We start from the raw sequence: 14,244 nt of genomic DNA, 5'->3' as shown, positions 1-14,244 counted from the left end.
ATTACGAAACTGGCATTCATCATCTGTCAGAAGTGTTCAAAGGAGATTAATTTTGCACAAACATCCATTCAGGATAGAATGATTATATCGCCGAAATTTCACTACGAGCATTTACGAAACGCGAATCCATTTCATCCCTCGGATCTACTACTCTCATTTCAAAATGAAGTCATAGTCATTGTAGTCGCAATGAACGCATTTGAGAAACTGCTCGCTTCATTCTCGTCTATGAAGTCATTCGTTTCAGTTTCCCCGTTTCGTTTTCCATCCCCCATTTCAAACGTGTAATTTGAAACCAGCCGAACAAATTTTGACGAGAACATAGAACTGAGAATCTACTCTGTACCGTATTAAAAAAAAAATCCAGCAACCAAAATAAGGAGAAGCTCGCACCGCCGGCGGCACGGCTCGCGATAATTTTCGATGCAATTAAGCTGCACGGCGAGCTTCAATGATATAATGACAAGATAATACATGAGCTGGCGGTTACGTGAAGGGTAATACAGGATTCAGTAACATTTCCGTACAATAATCACGTTTATCTTCAATTAAAATCCAATCCCGAGAGAGAGAGAGAGAGAGAGAGAGGGTAGGGGGAGGGGGAGAGGGATAGAACATCCGTGGCGTGGTTGTAACTCGCAGAGGGTATAAGAGGTATGCGGATTCGCGCCTCACGGCTCCAGCAACAGCAGCAGCAGCAGCACTCCGTGTGCAATCCTCAAGATATATGGGGAAGCTTGCGTTGCAATATCGCGAACGCAATATCGCACCGATGTGTGTTTGTGTTGGCGGGTCCCGGGTTTGAATTTGTGTACAACTCGCCCATCGATTGTGTCCAGAGGTTCCATTGCACCAACCCTGGAGGTGCAGTAGATGCGGAGCGCTGCTGCAGGGTCGAGAGTTCAATTAAAGATATGAGAACGAATAGTCATCATTTCGTTCTGTTTTCTCGTTCACACTTTTTCTCTCTTTTTCTTTTCTCTCTTTTTTTTCTCTCTTGTTTCTCTCTCTCTCTCTCTCTCTCTCTCTTTTTCTCGCTTCGCGTAGCCAATTGACGAGTGAATAATTTTCCAATCGGGACGCGGTGCTTTCGTCAGCCCAGCTCTCTGCACCGTACAAACTTCGTACTCTCGACCATTTTCACCCCCTCGCACACGCTCTTCGTGTATCGTTAAACGCGGTAAAAATCGTCCGCGGTGAGTTGTTTAATTAATTCAAGTGTTGTTGTTAACACTGAAATCCCGACAAATATCAGCGTCAGCTGATCTCACAGCCTTTCATTTATACGTAGGGCTTGGGTTTGGTCGATCATTATTTAGGGGCGGGATTGAAATTCCGAATTTGAAAAGTTCCGCAAGCGCCAAATTACGAATTATTTGGTGGAGAAACTTACAGTAAAGAAATGAAACCTTGACGAAACATCAAAGTTTCGAATGATCCGAAACCCAACGCTGAAATTTCCGAAAGTGCATGGTTCCAAAAAGGCAAAATTGCGAAAGTGGGAAAATGAGAAAATTTAATAATCTGAAGCATTGCAATTCTGAATGATCGAAGATTTTCAGTTCTGGGAATTTCTGGCTTGGTGAAATTTCACCACTTTCATCTTCCGTTGTTTTGGATTTTCGATATTCTTACGTTTGGAACCCTGGTCATTCTGATTTCCGGTTTTTCTCATTCTTTATATCCTCTCGTTGAGTAGACTGTCCTGTGTGAGTATATTTTAATTTCCAGAATTTTACTCTATCGCAACTTGAATTTTCGGAATTTTAAGACGTCGGGTTTCCGGCCATTCGAATCTTCGTTGTTTCCTCAAAGTTTGATTTCTTGACTTCAAGTTTTTCCACCGAATAATTCGGAGTTCAGCGTTTTTGGAACTTTTCAAATCCGGAACTTCAATCCCGCCTCCCAATTACCGCAATGTTTAACAACCTCGTACACTATCCGACGAAAACTTTGCCGCAGAGATCGTTTACCGTATCCCCAAGAGTCTCGAGGCCAAAATTCCCATCGCACAAATTGTTCCCCACAGTCCGGCTCCTGAGATCCCATGAGGAAGCCCGACCGGAAACGGGAACATCCGAGAGTAACAGGAGCTCAGGAGGCATGCGGGAAAGTTCGCCGGCCAGTTCGGCTCGCTACATTTCACCTTCCCGATTCTCGAAAGCTCTTTTCTGGACACCGAAGGAGTGGAATGATCTCCGATAGCTATAGCTTGAGGAGCTTTCGCACACCTGGTTCTATTATAATATAGTTTCCAATATTTCCCCCACGGAATTCGCCTGAGCTTTTTAAAGCTCCGTGATCACGAGTGAATTTCATGATCAGTAACCGAAGGGGTGGATGAAGCCAAGTGACCTTGAAGAACTCTTTCTCTCTCTCTCTCTCTGGAAAGTGGTACCAAATTGATCTCGACTGGTGGATGCAACGGAGGCGGAAGTTGAGGCGCAAGGCGCCCAACCGGAAGGTAGATGCGGTCCCGATGCGCGCGGGTGAACAACCCTCCGAAAATCGCAGGCACTCCAAACGCCCTTTGACAAACGATACCGCAAGCGCGAATTGTGCAACCGCGAATGCATGTTCCTTGTTCCTTTTGCCAACGCCAGTGTTGAGTTAAATTACTCGTCCCTGGTATCTGGTGACGCGGAAGAGGTTTTCGGACCACCTACCCTCAACCACTTTTCCTACCCTTAACGAAAAATATACTCAAACATAAGGTTTCGCATTTCATACCCCTCGCAATGCAAAGAAAACCACCCCGCGGAACGACGCTCTGACTGTTTCTGTATTTTTTTTTTTTTCAAGTTTTTCATTCACAAGTAGGAAGAATAAAATGCGGGAAAATAGTTTCTTCAGCTTCGATCTTTACAGATTTTATCACACGTGCGATTCTTTATCTCTAGCCTGTGAAATGATATCTGTTGAGGTTAAATTTTTTACCGCTGACAATTACCTGCATCATTTTAACTAGTTGAGCTTGCGTTTTCTTGGCAATTTCTAATGCAAGCTGCGAGTCTAACAGAAATGTGTAAATCCTAATACAATTCGATTCATTTTTAATTCTTGCAATATAATAGTTTCTGACCTCCAGTCCAACTTAAAAATTCATCTTCTTCAACCCCGATGTGTCACATCATAAATGCTTTGTTTTGTTTTTTTTAATGAAATATAATCGCATTACTGTGAGTTGTAATATCCCAGAGGAAGAAAAAAAAATTGCACAAATTTCCTAATTATCAAGATAAATATTTCCAAGGAAGAAAGTGACGAAAAAATTTGTTTTTCCGTTGTTGAAAGACACAGAAAAATGATGAATAAATTTTTCTCCATCGACAATATCTAAAATTTCGAAAAATAACTTATTAAAAATATTGAATTCGAGTAACCTTTACTTACAACGCATGAATAAATCTGTGTACTGTGTACAGACATAATGTTTGAGCATATGCGTATAACGACAAGCTAAATTAAGAAACGCTGGGCGCGTTCTTCACGGTATAAACAATTGTTAATCGTGGAACACCGTTCTAGTTCTCTATCGTTCTAATTTATACCTCCCCAGTTCCGTATCACGATCGACTTACACGCTACGGATTTTTCCTCTCTTTTCCCGCAAGCATGATACATATACATGTATAGTCGGTTCGCGATACTCCGGAACTTGGAATTAAAAGGTACCAGATCGTATTTACGGTCCACGTACGAGGTCTTATTTACACACCGTTGGAACGGATCTGTGATTAGGTTGAAATTATTTACGTGACGGAACCGCCTCTCTGTTTAACTCGATGCTGATGAAAATAAGAAAAAAGAAGAAGAAGAAATAAAAATAATGGAAAATTACTTCTTACTTACTATTGGATTCTTTTCTCTTCGATGATGCTCAGTCGGTGATATATTTTGACAAACGAGGTTTCGTTCTAAGACCGCAATTAAAGAGCATAACCGTTAATCGTAAGACGCGGAATGATGCCTGAAGCCTGCACCTACGCTTCTGAGTTGTTGACAAGGTAACAAATTGTAGTAACGATGCGGATGAATTCACGCGCACGTCTGTTAAAACCTGTTTTTAAACTACTGATGTATTTTTGTTCTCTTCGTATTTGCCTTTTTTCTATATTGTTGGTACATCGTGGAATATAATCATCGAAATGATTAACAGGCGGCCAGAGAATTACTGCAAGTATCGCTCTTATATTCATTATTTTGATGACTATACTTCTGAAGAATCGGAATAAATGTAGGCTGATAACATAATGTTACTTATGGATTTTTTTGTTGAATTGGCAACGTACTTTGTGCCAGAATTATTTAGTCCGTACTTGGAGAACTGCAATGAAAATTGCAAGCAATAGATTTCGAAAGAACGAAACGAAATATTAATTATGCAAAGACGATCGAAGGGAAGGAAACAAACCGTCGATTCGTTTTCTCTTTAATATTGAACTTGTATAAAAGCAAAACCTCGCGAAATTATTGCATTCGCTTGGAATATCGTAGCAGATATATCTAAAGGAAAAAGAAGGCTCGCTCGGCGCATCGGAGGAATAAACAATGGATGCTTTTTGGCTCGAAACGGAGGAGAGAAACGTATGACTAGAATTGCAGGATGGGTGCAGCAGTGCATAGGTGTGGAGGGACAGAGACTGGTTTGGCCGAATCGATTTGGCGGATAGAATACATGTATAAACGTCGAGAGCGCACGTGACGGTCGAGTAAAAATGAATGAATAAAAATAAAAATGAGAAAGGTTTTCTGATAGAATACGTTCGATCATATCTCATCGTACGGAGGCAGCTGCAGTTCGAATTCGCGTGGCAAAGTTTGACTCTGCGATTCACGTGCGCATGCATAATGTGTGCATATACAGCTAGGTATTTCAACGTGTCGAAGAATCGAGCGAAACATTCGTATTTCTTTTTGTTGGGGTCATTTTGTAATTGAAGAAAACTTTCGGTGGAATTCAAGAACAAGAATATAAGCAATGATAAATACGACGAATGAAGAAGCTAGGAAATAGAAAAGACTGAAGAATACGAAATGAAAAATAGTGTTTGTAAAATACTTTTCTCTCTAGGAAAATTCTGCCGGCAAAAATCGGTTTCTTTACTCGGTAACTAAAGATTCTTTTCTTCAATTCGCCTCGTCGAATATTGCGGATACGTTCCGTTCTTCCAAGCTTCATAAGAATCAAACACCGACAATAACACACAATAATATGTATATGTACGTGTAGAGTGCAGATTCGAACCCGCATCGAGGATAGTTTTTGAAAAATTCACAGTTCGAGTTCGTATTTCCTCGTTCCCTGGACACTGCGCACATATCCTAAGCGAGTCACGTGCAGGGTTGATTTACGGTGGATCACAGCCCGAGCTTTCCGCGGACCCAAGATGGAAAAGAAAAAAAAATGTGTATTATATATAATATATACTGTCAAAAAAAAACAAAAAAAAAGAAAGAAAGAAGAAGGAAAGAGGTGAAAACCATACAGCTGGGGACGTTATATGAGGTAGCGAACGAGAAAGCGAGTGTTGAGAGAGTCGGGAAATATGGTGTAAAATATAAGAGGGGGAGAAATGAAAAAATTACTGGAAGAAATTCAATCTCGAAATCGCGGCAGTGTACTAAACTCGAAAATTCTAGGCAAAAACGACGCGCTTATAACCGGCCCAGCCGCAACGGACAACAAGTAAAAAATCACCTCGTATATTTCAGCGAGTCATCCCCTCCCACCCCCCCTTGCCGTGCACCCCCTTTCTCCATTTTCCCCGTCCACGTCGAGGCCAAAATTCGAGGCAAATTTTAAGTTACGAGGGAAGCATATTCCCTCGTATAACTTTTGAAGCTCCACTCACGGAGCGTAAAATGTAATTCGCCGCTCTCGTATAAATAGCGCCCAGGTTACTCAACTGAGCTACGATGTACGTATAGCCAACCGACACACGTGCAGCGGTGAAAAAAAGAAAAAGAAAAAACAGAAATAAAAAAAAACTAAACCACCTCGCACGTCGCGATATTTTGGAAAATGCTCGGATTCCCCGTTTCGCGAATAATTTCGAACAATAGGCGATCGTTTTTTGAATTTCAGAATAAAGTTGTCCATCCGACCAATTCGTCGTTTATGATCCCTCTTTGATCGCTGTATATAGTAAACCATAGGATCGGGATCGATTTGACTCTCCCACCGGTTTGCCGAGAGGTAATTGACTATCCTTCCGTTTCTTTTTTTTTTTTTTTTTTTTTTCCGCGAGTGGGTGTAAGGGGGTGATTTTTGCCTAGGGCTCCAAGTACCTCGGATCCTGTTCGTTTGATTAAATTATCATTTTTATCATTTTCTTCCCGTCAAAAGCTCGCCGCTCGCTTTTCGTGACCTTTCAACGTCACGCTAATCCAACGGATGAACGCGAAGATGACATTTTTTTTTTTCTCCCCTTTTCGTCCTCCCGTCAGCTTCTCATCTCGTCCGACAAGGCCTTGTAATCGATACCCGCGGTATGGCTCAATCGAAAAGAAAAAGGAAAGGAAAGAAAGAAAAAAGAAAACTTCTCCCCCTGTGTACGCGAATTTACTTTACGCGACGTTGACACGTATGTCAGGAGGTATTTGTATATATATATATATATACATATATACATATTCATGTATAACATACACGAGTCTCTCTTCGGAGATCAGCTGTGGAATCCCTTCTCGATTCTCATATTGTATCATAATAGCAGTAATAACAATAATATTAATAATAATAATAATAATAATAACAACAACAACAACAACAACAACAACAACAACAACAACAACAACAATACTCGAGGTTGGCGATGACTCGGTGAAAAAGTTCGTCCCACCCCCTCCGCCCCCGCCCCAGCGCTGCGAAATATTGGCAGTGCGTGATATACGAAAAAATGGTCGATTTGCTCTTCCCTTGCGATACGAGAGGTTTCCGAATGATTATTACCGTTTCCTTTTTCGTTTTCCTCTCGTTTCTCGACTCCGACTCGGCCTTCAACGCAATCCATCACTCGACCGCCGGGGCATCCGAGGAGGGAAGTCGGGGTGAGAATTAACCAGCCCGCAGGGTTGGTCAGAGGCCGCACGGTGTTTGACAAACGAAGTATAAGGACGGTCAACACGAGTTTCTGGTGAGCTCTCGACTATACATATACATATAACGCACCTTTTCCCCCCGAGGATTTACCGCCAAATATTGCCCGGTTCTCGGATTAGTCTGTTAATCACCGGAATATTCATGAAAACACGGGAAAACAGAACAGGGCCGTAACTCTTCCCCGCCCCCAACCCCCCCCCTCTTCCCCCTCCTCGTCGTCCTCCTCCTCCGCCCCCCTCACCTGCACGCGAAAGCAGGACGACAGAAGAAAAGCTGGGGCGAAACCCGGCCGGCATAGCAGCGTTTAATAAATTTATGAAAACGAATTTATAAATACCAACCCGTTGTCGTCGCCCTCGTTCTCCGAGACACTGCAGCTACTGCCGCGTTTATACCGGCTACCCTGAATTTTTAGGGCGGTGAGGTAAATAATAAACGTCCCCTTCAACCAGCCCCTAATCAATGAAGCCGGACCCCATCCCTCCACGAATATATATACATATGTTATGCCCAAATTACCTCGCATCCGGGAAAATCTCATCTCGTTGGAGTTCGAAAGATTGTTCCATGGCGTAGAAAAATTCAAACTTGCAATTAGCCAGATTTTGTTACGATTTGTTCTCTTTTGTTTCAAATACGAAATTTCGAAAAGAATCGTGAAAAATTGCTGATGATAATCGAAGGTATAAGTTTGTTTGTGATATCCAACAATTCTCTATCGTATTTAGGCAATGCGGATTTTGTTTTAACGTTTTTTTCATTTTTATAATATTTTTTTATTTTTTTTTTTTTTTTGTAGACAGATGTTTCATTTTTGGTAAAGTAGTTTTTTCACGTTGTCTGACATTCAAATTGATATATATTTTGGTTAAAAAAAATTTACCATCGAGAATTCCTGTGGGTTCTTCTTTCGTGGAAAGTTAGCGAATATTAATATATAGGGAAACAATATCGGTGAGAAGGAAAATAGTGATTCGTTTATATAATCAAAACTCTGAACAATAAGTGAATATCGATAGACTCGAATGAAAATCAGACGGCCTGAACCTTCATCAACGATTACCGATTATCTGATATCTTCTTATTCTCTACTCTCGTATACTTTCCCTAATTATTGTCAAAGAGTATTCGGAGATGACGTAGTAAGAAATGAGAAAACAAAATTATTTTATATTCATTCCAAGATTAAACAGTTCCATACATTTGTTTTTCAACAATTCCCACGGGTATTAAAAAATTCGTTGCCGTCGTCGCCGTGCTTCTCTCGCTTCTTTTTCATTCTCGATACCGAGAATTGCTAAAGTCGCTGCAAGTAACCCGGCGATTGCAACCCCGCTGTTTGGACCTTGGAATCTTCGACGCAGCGGTGGTTGTAATAAAAATAGCCAATTAATTAGGAGACTGATTTGTCTTTTTCTTTTTCACCGGTATTACGCGCCACGCAAGATCCTAATTGACAACGACGTCGTCCTTCGACTATCTGTCTGGAGATATATACGAGGCATTTTACATCAAGCCGACACGTACGTATGACCCTCAACATCGAAAATATTTTTTAATTTCCAACTATGGTGCAGAGTGTACAAAAGAAACATCTTTCACTGGATCTTGGACTTTTTGGACCACGGGTTTGATGTTTACTGCTCCGAAAAACACGAAAACGCAATTTTCGAACGAACCGCCTCAATCGTTTGATGTGAAATTTTGCTCATGAATTCTTCGTTAATAAACGAAAATTTTTAGACCAAATTGGAAGTGGGCAAGCTTTTAATTTCGAAGCTTCGGGTGAAACAAGTAATTGAGAAGTGAGAAACATCGAATTGAATATAAATTTAAAAAAAAACGTGAGAGATGATTTTTTTTTTTTTTTTTTGCTCAATCTACGCCATAATTAAAAATAAATAAAATCGCCGATAGTGAGGGTCAGACGTAGGTCAGTTCAGGGTGAAATGCCTTGTACAGTTCAAGCGTCATCCACCCTCCTCGATCCGATCTATACTTGTTGCCTTGTCCCTGACTCTAATTTCCTTTCACATTTGCCAGGCGTACTTACTCAGCGCTTCGGATATTACTCCAAAGGGAAAAAAAAAAATTTACGAGCCAAAACGAGGCGGCCTTTTACGTACTAAGAGAAAATCTAGTTTACCACCTCAATTTAGTCCCGGATGTGTGGCGACAAGAAACGCGGCAGGATGCGATGCCTCAGTTTTCTCTCGTCCGTAAACATTTCGTTAATTTTTTCAGACTTAGAATATGTCTCGATGAGATCATCCGTTTAAAAACTCTTTTTCGTTATTTAGAATTCCCCGTAACATCATGTTCGTATAAATTTCGAAACATTGATCAATTTTTAAAGCTAAGAAAAAAGCTACTGCACAATATTAAAGCCAGCCATTTACTGGAGGATACTTTTCAATACTCAGCGAGGTTCAACCTTGCATACGTATCATTTTCAGCGTGAAATTGAACTATAATAAAATTGCCGTACCTACGTATCTAAAAGAAAATGGGTGTAAAGACCTTTGGAGCTTTTGGTAGCAGAGCAAAACGACGGTGTAAAAATTTCAGCTAAAAACAACGCGACGTTTTATCTTTTTTGACGCAGATTGTGAACCTTGTGCGTTCCCCGGTACTTCTCGGGGGGTCTCCAAAGACTGCGAAAAAGCGTATTTATGACTCGGTTTACTCACGTGCGCGTTGTGTAAAAGGTGGAGAAGCCATTTTCCCCCCGCGGTATCGTCCTCTCCTTATTTTCTCCTTGGATCACATTTCGCCCCGCGAGTCTCGACTGTCTTCATCTTCATCTCCGTAATCAAATTGCCAGCGAAGTACCCTCTTTGCGGCGGCATTGCCGAATCTGATAACCGCGTGCCACCGCCGGCTGGAAATGAGATCAAGTGAATAACGCGATCCATTGAGTGCAAGCTCGTAATTCTGACGCGAGGCGACTAGACTGCTACGTGTGCTGGGTGCGAAACAAACAGTCGACGAGTCGCTCGATGCCGGAGGACAATTCCTGGATCTCAAGGATCACAGGACACCTTATTTTGCCAGCCGTTTTTTCAACGAGTCGATAGCGCGGTGTGATAAGTGCTTTAAGCTACACTGTCTCTGCCTGTCTCTTGCTCTTTAGAAGCGACAATTTGAACTTCCATAATGGAGGTTTAAGCGCGTGTGTACAAAGAAACTTGAATCGACTATACACACCACGTCCATTCGAGTAACCGTTTCGATGTCTAAGCAATGTCCGCGAACACCCGAGCAACAAAAACTATTCGAGACAATAAATGAAAACTCGAAACTGGCGAGACGAGGCAAATCTTTTTTTTTGTTCTGTTCTCTTCAAATATGGGTCCCTTTAAGTTTTGAATGAAAATTGATACGGCAAGGTTTTTGGAAAGCTGATCACGAATTTAAGATCAGATTTGAAAAATCCAAACAAGCGAATCCAATATGGTGTAAAAAAAAATCTAATAACGTTCGAATTTTGGTGAAAGTTAGTACGCGTAAGATTTTTTCGTCTCCGATAACGAACCTACGGTCAGAATTACAAAATTTATAATGGTAGATCCATTATAATGGTTCAAAGTAAAGAAATCCTAATATTTTCATGCAATATGGTATCCAAGGGCTTTTGAGTCGTCAATCACGGATCTGAATTTGTAGTTCAAAATTCGAACTGGATATTAATATTTTTTTGTCCCGTGATCATTGAACCTACGGTGTGAAACGGAAAATTCTAGGGCTGGCTCACGGTCAGCCTGAAACCACTTGTTTAATTCTAGCTGTCGTCTTGTGCTTGAATTTCGTTGTATAAAATTCTTTTGACACGTATGAACAGAAGAATGCATAAAGTCTCGACCAAATCATGTGAAAACGGACACCCAATTAAATCGTGGAACAAAGAACGAGATAGGCACGAAAGTATTTCTATTCTTACGGTAATTTTATCGTAAGTATAACACTTAATGCGATCGAAATTTATCACGATGCAATATTTCGTACCCTGATATATTCGCTGAGAATCTACCCAGGTTTCGGTTTTCACACATGATATATGTTTACACGATTTGGCCGAGTTCTCCAGCTTGAATCCTAAAAAGTTTATGTACCCAAAGCGAGACGGCGGTCCAGCAACATTTTGAGTATATAGGCTAGGTAGGGCAACATTTGTATTTAGTATTAATGAGAAGGGTTTCGAGTTTCGAACTAAACATCACATATATATATATATATATATATATATATATATATTATGTATATTGGTATGTGTATAAACCGCGACATGTCCAACATAGTCGACAAATGTTTATCTATAGAGTGTTATTTCTCCGGACCCGTAAAGGTAAACACCTGAGGATAAGCATGTCAAATCACGTTCAGCCCACTCCGTAGAACAGGGGAGGTTTGTTATCATCTCTGAACCAGCCTACGAAATTAGAGGAAAATGTCACTACGGCCCTAATGTTGATAGTTTTGCTGTATTTTCGGTGGAGAAGAAGATTTTCTGAACTACCGAAGTTTTGGCTATCATTCTTTCTTTGATATATTTATTTATTTTTTTTTCCCCGGACGAAAAATTCTATAATTGAAAGAAAATACCGCAAGCTACGATTTTTTTTTTTACCGTTCATTGATTATTATTATATACGCGACAATTTTGACCTTTATTGACAATTGATAGCTTTCGAGACCGTCTGAATTTGGTGAGAAAAAAATTTTTACGAACGCTTCGATAGAGTCAATATTGAAAAATTCGTCTCACCTTACGATCCCGGCTGCTTCGAGAGCTTGTCAAAAACGATATTAAGGTATACGTTGTATTACGATATACGAGTACGGACTTTTTTTCCACGAAGCATCTCGAGCAAGCGGATCTATACCTAACGGTAGAAGTAATATTGGAAAGATCCTTAAAGATATACTCGAGTGTTTTATGTGTTTCTAGGCGAACGACAGATCAGTAAGAGCACTGTCTCGCTTCAAATCTAAGTAAATACGTAGTGTAATCTTGGGTAAACGGAGAGAGGAGAGGAGAGAAGGGGATCCGAGAGGAAACGACGAGAATGGCCCGGCAGAGCGAAGAAGCTACGAGGGGGCTGAAAAATGGGGGTGATCGAAAATATAGATCTATGGCGAGGCTGCAGGTAATAAAGAAGGGCTCGTATATACGTATAGGTATACACGCACCTCCGTGTAACCTTACGACGGAGGATAATCTAGGCCTAATCGCCCCAGTGTCGTTTGTCTTCGAGGGGTGGGGTGGGGGTGGGGGGGGGGGGGGGGGGGGAGCGAGAGGTTGACGCGGAAACGAACCGAGTGGGTATAATATATACGCCATAGCCGAGCAGAAGAGACCGGATCGAAGTTGGCTCGAGCCGCGCCTGTAAGGGCTTGAAGGAAATAAGTGGCGTGGAACCCGTGAGGGATGCGAGGAAAGTTTAAACTGCTGTGGTTATCCGAAACTTATAGACAAGCGGTACCGATAAATAAGAAAACAAATGAAAAACCGATCGCCGTCTTGTAAGCCCGACCCTCCTCGCCCGCCCTCCGCCCCCCTTTAGCAAACGGTGGCGGACATCTGTTTCTGTTAACTTTAAAACTGCGTTTCTCAATGCGAAACCGCAGGAACCACGCTAAATTTACCCCGTTTACTCTCTATCCATCTCTCTTCTTTCCCCTCGCGGTTTTCTTGTCGAGACGCCCCCGCCCCTCCCTCTAACAACGTGTGAAAAACAAGCCGAAGATCAATGGACTGTCCGAAGTCACCGCAGGATTCGAGAGTTATGAAAACTATCCCCTGTTCGGGAAAATTGTGGCACGGGAAAAAAGAAATCGAATCTTTGCCAGATACGCAATTTCATATTTTCTCGACTTAATTGCGAGGCTGGGATGTGAAGTCGACCGCGGAGTAGATTTCGCAAGTTTCTACCCTTCCGTTGAGACGAGGAAAAAAATTAGATTCCATTTTTTCCTCTTTTCTCCAAGGGCGGAGGGACCGGGGAGGGGGGCGGAGATACGACTTGTCCAAAAGTTCGATTGTTCGAACTTCGCTGTATACCGCTTTCGGTACTTTTTTTTATTCGCTCACTTTGTTTACTCTCCAACCATAGTTTACGGTTAGGGGACGAGAGAGAAAAAATAAAAAAAAAAAGGAAAAAGAAAAAACTGTTAGTATTTTTCTTTTCTCCATCGCTCATTCCACGGGCAGAACTTTAACCCGATCTTTGTTCTGCGTTTCCACTCCAAAATCACACTTGCGAATATTATATTTTAGATACGATCTTGCGCAGGATGTGGAAAAAAAAATTACAGCCGCAAACGAAAAACAAATTCTGAGTAACGAAATTCGGCTGGTAGAAAAACGAACAAACGAAATACACGCAAAAATTGTCTAGTCGGTGAAATTAGATCGCTACATTTTCGCGTTTTACATATATTACATATTTATACGGCGTCTGGAGAACCGACCTGAAAGTTTATGGCCAATTATCGAGTGTACCAGACGAACGGAGGAGTCTTTGCACGTTACAGCAAGTTTATGACGGTGAAAGATAAATGAACAAACAAAAACCGAGAAGAAATAATAAAATTCATGGAAAAATAGAACAGCGAAGACTCGATGAAGCAAGAACTTGGCTCATCTTACGAGCTTCTCCAAAGAACAAGTACAACTCGACCCCGCTGCGCAGTGACGCTAGATTAAACCCATTAAATGTATCGAACTTATTGGACGTATCAAATCTATCCCATACAATATACAGGACACGCGTACGAGTATATCCGCGCGTGAGCTTAACATCCACGAAACAGAAGCTGCCGGGGTTCAACGGTCGACTGAGTATCCGAAATTACTCTTGTAGAAAAGATAAAGCTGCGCTTTCACGCTCCGTATATGTCGTAATTTAACCCCGTGATAACGTAGTTCGAACAGTTTCAACCGCATGGAAGTTTCTTTAGCGTAGATTATCGAACTGCGTTTGTTGTTCTTTGGTTGCTGTTGAAATTTACGACGTAAATTAGAAGGAAAAATTAATTGCGGATAATCTCCGCGAAGCCGATGGCGAAATATCGCTGTATCGATGCAACCTGGCCGTGCAGCTAGCACTTTTCCAGTAGTAAAGTCACGCATGGGTCAG

Source organism: Neodiprion virginianus, chromosome 1 (genome assembly GCF_021901495.1).
Source record: "Neodiprion virginianus isolate iyNeoVirg1 chromosome 1, iyNeoVirg1.1, whole genome shotgun sequence".
NCBI classification, from domain to species: Eukaryota; Metazoa; Arthropoda; class Insecta; order Hymenoptera; family Diprionidae; genus Neodiprion; species Neodiprion virginianus.
Note: the sequence above shows the minus strand (reverse complement) of the source record.